Genomic DNA, 7964 nt, shown 5'->3' on the forward strand with positions numbered 1-7964 from the left:
TGACAAAACCGCTTCTATCAACTTAATTTTAATTCATGATAATCCGTTACTTTAAATTGCTTTAAAATAACTAAATGGTACGTGAGTGAACCGTTTCACTATCAAGCCGTGGCCAAAAGGAGGAAAAACACGAAATTTTTTTTTTTTATTTTCCAGCGGTTTGCCGAGAGCAAAGAGAGCAAAAAAAATATTTTTAGCGGCTCAATTTTCAGCGCGGCATCCAAGAACAACAATTGAACAAAAAAACACCAATTGCAATTTGAACATAATCCGTATTAAAACAAAATTACAATTGACAAATCTTTAACATATTGCTATGATTATCGTTTAAAATAACAATATGCAAAGAACAAATCGAAAAACAAAATCAGACGATTGAGACTGCTCTGCCGTGAGCTAGCAAGTCACGGTTTTCAAAAAAAAAAAACAGAAAACAACCAAAAAAAATCGGCCGCACGGTTTTTTATGGAAAAAAATTTATCGATTCAATTCGTTTAATGAAAATCACAATGAAAAATTTACGTGGCCTGGCTCTGATACCACTTGTAGGGAAATATCCATAAAATTCCCTTAAATTTTAGGACTTTAACGTAACTTTAACATGTGATTAATTGTCATAAACGAAAAATACAAGAGAAACGAGAAAGAATAAGAATCAACCTCGGGTCCTGTGCAATTCGGCCTAATGAACAGAAATCAATGTAGATTTCCTCCTAATCGTTGCACCCAAGACCGTCTGAGACTATGCCCCTTGTGCTAGAAAGTACTCTCTAATTGCCTTGCAATATTGAGAGAGTTTTGTGAGGTTTTCGATGTGAGATCTAGGTTTCAGAGAGAATGCCTCCAAAACCTAATTTTTTTGTGCAAATGAATCAATTAGGTCAAAAAGGAGAGAGGCTCTCCTTTTTGCTCACTCGGTCCGTGGGTCTCAAGGGGAGGGAGTGGGCTTTCCACTTTCTCCTCATTTTAACTCGTGATCCGACTCAAAATGCTAAAATGTATATGACGGGATTTTATTGTAAATCGTCATCGGTTATCGGTTATTAAAATATCAACTAGTAACATGACTCAGTCGATATATTAATACTTGTCCGACAATGACAATATTGTATAATTAATTAATTCAATATACATTAATTAAATATAATCGTTTATATTCAATTTACGAATTAACCGCTTGATTCACATTAGCCAGTATTATTTAATCCGTATTAAATAATTATCTCAACATCGTGTTTGACTAATTATTAGTCAATAACTCCGACTAACTGCTTAGTCAAAATAGGCATCAACATGACTGTATTTTCATACTGTCACATCTCTCAAACGTATCCTATAGGTGTGACTTTTAGGGACCAGTTGATCACCGCCATCTGTATGACAATAACGTCAAACTTATCTAGCAAGCCAACCGTTATTGATAAACGTGGACCAACTGATAATAATACAAAAGTATACCCTTTGATCCTTTTAGAGATTTATATGTCATTGCACTAACTGTGGAGGACACCAGCCCCAACAATGCGTTGTGTGACTTAGGAACTAGCGTAAGTATCTTACCTCTGTCTCTCGCAAAGAGACTTGGTTTGACGATATTCCAATGCACCAACATGACCGTACAGATGGCCGATCGCTCATTATCACGGCCGTTAGGAGTCTTAAAGGACGTCCCTGTTAGGATCGGGAAATTCTTTATTCCCATTTATTTCGTTGTCTTAGACATACCCGAGGACTCATACACTCCAATTATTTTGGGAAGACCATTTTTGCATAATGCTCATGCAATAATGATGTCGGAGCTAAGACTCTGACCTTTGAGGTGGGTGGGGAGGATTTGACTTTCACTAAGTCTAGTGTTCGCAGGGCGCCCATGCAAGTCATGCCCTACAACGCTATTCCCTCTATAGACCCCGACAAGGATCTCTCGGGTACTGTTATTGAGTCATACACTGCTGTTATGACACCTTCGCCCCAGTCTGGGAGCAAATTGGAGGACCATTCTGTTGTTTTAGTTTCTACAGGACCTGGTGGAATGGACAGTGGAGATCCTGTCGCCGGACTTGGTGCATTGTAATTGGAGCATAGCATTGATGGCGCTAAGGATCATAGGGGGCATGGAAAGAAAAAGCCTGACAAAGGAAAGAGGAAGGAAGCGGACTACGAGAAATGCTATTCTCCTTCCAATGGCTCAATTGTTTAGAAACCGAAGACGGAGGTTACCAATGCTGAAGGGACCTCGTCGAGCCAGAAGCCCAGTTTTGGGATATTTAACTGCTTTGGAAGATGATACGGGACATTATCCCATTTGTAACATTTTCTAATTTGAAATTTTGCTAGACATTTATTTGCTTATTAGTTGTACACTATAGTATTAGCTTAGTTAGATTTAATTCGCTTAGGACCGAATATAGACTGCGTACTGTTATTTTGGTATATTTGCGGGAAGTATTTTTGCGTAAATTACAGGTTTTGGGAAGATACTGATCATTGGGAAGCGTGCGAAGAAGAAAGCCCTCGATCGAACATTTTATGTGCTCAATTGAGCAAATGGCCAAGCAAAAGTCCTCGATCGAGTGGTTCCAACCTCTCGATCGAGCAAGCCAATTTCAGGGGTTCTCGATCGAGTAGTGAGATCACTCGATCGAGCACATTGAGGATGAAAGTCGATTGAGCAACTACAAAGTTCTCGATCGAGCAGTTTGGATGCATAATAGACGAGAGAGTACTCTTTTCCTCGTTTTATTTTTATTGCTTGTATTTTGTTCTTCCCTAATTTTTCGACACTCTTGAATCCCTAACCAAAACCTTCAATTTCTTCCCCTAATATATCAATAAAGTTACCCAAATACATTTCCAAGCATCAATTAAATCAATTACCCCTATTTGCGTCATCAATTTTCGACTAATTTGGGGCAATTTTCGAAGTTTGGGTTTCGAAATAAATCGATTTATTTCGACTAATTTGTGTTCTCATTGATTTTAATTGATTTTGTTGTTGGGTAATCATTCAAGTAAGTTCTTTCCCCCCTTCTTTATTGTTTATTTGCAATGGTACCTTAGTTTTATACAAATTAGGGTTTGAAAAATTAATTTGGGGAAAATCGAATTGGTTGATTGAATTTGAATTAGAACTTGCTTTTGTTATAGTTATGGAGCATGCTAAAGAAACCGGTGTCAAAAAACCAATGTTGACGGTCTCTGCGTCGACTTCGACACTTTCTCCGACAGTGGCCCCTGCTGCCGCCACTGTCCCTGCTGCCACCACGGCTACTGTTACAGCTACTCTGGTGGTGTCGACCCCTGCTGTGTTGATGTTGCGGTATAGAACTCATCGTCAAAAGCTACCAACCAAAACAATATTTATAACTTTACAAACTACTCTTAGCAAAGAGGCAAGTAAAGGTCGGATCCCAAGTGACGGGTATTGATGTAGGATTTTCAATTGCAAATGGTTGTGTCTTAGGGTGTCACAATTTGGGTTGAGTTAGGAGATCAACTAAACTAATCAACAATATAAAAGTAAAGTAATGAAAACAAGCAAGATGATTAAAAACAGATGTAAACAATTGATTAAAAGCACTAGGGTGTCATGGGTTCATAAGGGATTCATGAGAGTTGATCATACAAACATGTTCTCAATTATATAGCAAGCAATTATTGTTGTGATGGTATCGAGTTGGTGTATAAGCTTACAATCCCTAAGAAGGTTTGGGTCCCGGAGCCGAATCGATTAGATTGTACAACACCTACAAGTCGACTTAATCCATCCTATTCAACTATACGCATGGTCTAATAAGGCTCGAGTTAGTGTATAAGCTTACAAGCCTCATTGAAAAGATAGATGATGGGTAAAAAATGCAAGGATTCATAGGCTCGCATTTCATCAAACATAACATGTGCATAAGTTGAAATCACAACAAGCAAGCAATTTAATTATGAAAACATACTAGATTAAGCATAAATCATTCCCCATGTTGGTTTCCCCTAATTCCCCATTAACCCTAGTTAAGGAAACTACTCACTCATTATCAAGTTCAACATGCTAACAAGGTTATCAATCATACTAGCAAGGCAAAACATGATGAATAAATGAAAGTGATTAACAATATTTAAATAAGATTAAGAGAGAATTATACCTATGAAGATGATTACAAATAATAATGCTAAGAATAATAGAAGTACTTGATGATTGATGCAGGTTGTCAATCCTCCAAATAAACCCAAATAATCTTCTAATTACCCAAAATAAATGAAGAACAATAAAGAAATTAAGGGAAAGATTAATATTAAGAATTGTATTAAAACTTGATTAAGAGTTGATTACTAAATTAAAGGATGATTACAACTTGATTAAGAGAGCATAAATGGATCATGCTAATCTAGGTAGTACAAAGGGGTATTTATACTAAAGATTAGATACAAAGATTAGGGTTACTAAGGGCTTAAATATTAAGACCATAAGAAAAGTTGGGGAAATGCTCCTCTCGAAGGAAATGAGCATATTCGTGTTGCTAGTCCTGCCATAATCCGTGCGTCTTGAGCTGTGGCACGGGCTCTCTGACCTTCGATCCGTGCGGATTGGTTGGGAGAAGCTTGGCTCCCTGTGCTGAGATCCGCTCGTCTTGGCCTAAAGACGCCCGGATGGTGTTTAAAGGAGACGCCCAGATCGTGTATGATCCGCTCGGTCCCTGGGCAGTCAGCTACTCTTGTTTTCTTCCTCCACAATTCTCAAGAATCATTTCGGGGATGCAAGGATCCTTTCATCATTGCCCAATTCACTTTATTATTTACTTAGGCCTCTAGTATTGGTCTTCTCTTTGATGCCTGGTCATTAGATGCGATCAATTTAGCTCCGTTTCGCCATGTAAATGCAAGGTTAGCAATCCTTCCCTACCAAGAAGACAAAATCTCAAAGAATATGCAAAACGGGAAACTAAAGATAGTAAATGACCCAAATAAGTGCTATAAAGCATAGGAACGAGGTTAATTCGGGGACTAAATGTGCTCAAATATGAGTCACATCAAACATCCCCAAACCGAACCTTTGCTCGTCCCGAGTAAAGAGGTGACTAAAACTAGGACCTTTATTTAAACTAACCTACTAATATAGCCGATATGAGACAATTAGCGGGTCTCACTCTGCCCCTTCAACTCACAACAAGACAATCATGAGGTAGGATGCCATCCTGCAAGGCAAGGTGGGGCTTGCCAAAATGGCGATACATCCAAGCATTAAGCAAACAAAACAAGAAATGGATGCATCTACAAAAATGAATAGCCACTTTCCTCATCTAAGTGGCGGAAATTATCTACGGGGGAAGCAATCTAAGGGTACACACTCCATCATAGATATGGTTTTTTCAAACTACTAAGCCTAGAAGGATACCAATAAATCACCTCCAAGTTGTGTCAAGCTAGGGTACCTTTATCCTCAATTGTTAAATGCTTTTGTCAAGAGTAGTCTCCCTATGGTGTTAGAAACACCAGAGGATCGCGGAATTCCCCTTCTTGCCTAGACAATAAGAAGGGTCGTCCCCTCTCTACCATGCACAAAAGTGGATTCGATGGAAAAGGGATCAATAAATTTTGAGATTCATGTGGGAGTTTGCTTTTGTTGTTGTTATTCCCCCAATTTCTTGTGGCATTTGACATTTGAGAACACTTTCTTTTTGCCATTTCTTTTGATGTTTGGCATTTCAATACTTGACAACTTTCAACTTTTAGCATTTTCTTTTGAACATTTTCAAAGTTACCCCAATTAGTAACGAGGGTGCCTTATATATGAAGCATAAGAGTTTTTATTTTTGTTACTCCTCTTTTCTTTTGATGCAATTGCAAACTTTTTGACTTTCATTTCAACGCTTGAACTCAAATTTGAACAATTTTTGTGCCCATTCCCTTTTGTTGACAAAATGTGGTAGAATGTGGAAGATGGTTGCATGGTTTCAAGGGTCACCTTGTAATAAACGGTAGCCAAGGAGTTATCACACCATAAGGTACTCTTGACTAGGCCTTAATCCATGGGTCAAAGGATACTAGCATGACACATCCTAGGGTGTTTTACAAGTATTCTAATGAGCAAAGTCTTAAAAATAAAAAGTATCTACAAGGGCCTTATATACACTTGTCAAGCTTCCCAAATAGATGCTTTCACAAAATTTTCCTAAATGCAACTACATGCCATGATGCAACTATCATATATACAACCTAATGTAAATACTTCTACCAACTAGTATGCCATATAAGCTAAATGCAATCCTATAATCACATTGTTTTATACCGCATCAATCAAAATAAAGCCACATAGTCATTAACATAAAGAGGAAAAAGGAGATTGGAAAGATCGTACCATGCGGTCTTCATGATCCTCATGTCTCGGATGTGGCGTAGTCGATCAATGTAAAAAAGGATAGACAAACAAACAAACAAACAAACATATACAATATATACAATTCTACACTATAAAGGAATGAACATGTTTTTGATTTTTTCAATTTTTCAAATTTTTAGGGTTTTGATTTTATGGAACAAAAGAACATATTTTTGTATTTTTCAAAAAATTTCAATTTTTATCATTTTTTTGATTTAAAGGTCGAGTTATAATTCCCCATCCCCACACTAGTATGGGCATTATCCTCAATGGCCAAAACGATAGGAAATTATGCAAGCTAAATGTTAATGCATGATTTCTATACTAAAATGCAAGCTACATGTCATATATACAAGTTATGCAAACTACACTACACTATATGATGCATGAATTTATTTGTTGGAGAGCTAATTTAAATTAACTCCCAATGCTTGTGCTTGAACTTCCCCAAACCAAATGAGACACTATTTCTAGTGTGAAAGTGGGGGAGTTCAAGCACGAGTATGCAATGCATGAATCTAAATTATCATTTTAGATTTTTCAAGGTGGGAACAATAAATTTATCATCACCTAGATGTGGTCAAGGTGGAAGTCCTTTGAGTGTTACTAGGACTCAAACACTTGATCAAGATAAAAATATTTGTAAACAAGAGAAATGAACAAAGCTAAAGGAGGTGTAGGAGACTCACAATGGATTGTGACATCCTCCAAAAAGCTTGCTAATCCTCAATTGTCGCTCATGGCGACATCCCATCACTTCCATCGTCATCATCAACATCCTCACTATCATTATCGTCATCTACCTCCATGGACCCGGAGGTTTCACCATCATCTTCATCATTTGAGTTTTCCATTTCTTCTTCCTCATCTTCCTCTTCTTCTTCTTCCCCACTTTCAACAACAATCTCCTTCCCTTTGGTAACCTCACCACCCATGCTAGCATCTCTAGGAGCATTAGTAAAGAACACTTCCCTATCCGCCCAGTCCTTGCCTAGCTAAGTGTAGGAGGGGCGGATATTGGGCCCGGTAAGCATTGACCCGGTCCTCATAAGCTTCCCTATGCATATGTTGCATCAATTGGGTCAAGTGATGGTTACCCACCTCAACATCTTTGGGTCGTAATTCTTGGTAGGTAAACGGATAGGGTGGAGTCACAATGGAGGAGGAGGAGGGCTCGACAATAGTTTTCCTATGTTGTTGCATAATCAACTCGGCTTCATCGGAGAGTAGAAGAAGATAATTTGGGCTTCAGACATTGAGTCGGCAAATCTTGTTTGGTAGAATGAAGGACTTAGCATCTTTGGTGAGCCACTCAGATTTGTTGTCAAGATTATCATTCTTGACCCAATGAAATTTGTTGCTCATAGTGGCTAAATCAATAAGGTTGCCACCTCTAACCGGCTTGTAAATCTTGTCTTTGTTAAAATCCGGGTTGAAGTGTTTTGCTAGACATGTTACTAAGCCTCCATTCACTATAAAGGCCGCTCCTTCCTTACCATGGTCAATTGTAAGCCACCTTTCAAGTAAGAGTTGAAGGATGTTGTATTCTTTGGTGAACTTCTTATTGACATTCATGGTTGATTCCAAGTAGACA

The sequence above is a fragment of the Silene latifolia genome, chromosome 3 (genome assembly GCF_048544455.1).
Source record: "Silene latifolia isolate original U9 population chromosome 3, ASM4854445v1, whole genome shotgun sequence".
In the NCBI taxonomy this organism is placed as follows: domain Eukaryota; kingdom Viridiplantae; phylum Streptophyta; class Magnoliopsida; order Caryophyllales; family Caryophyllaceae; genus Silene; species Silene latifolia.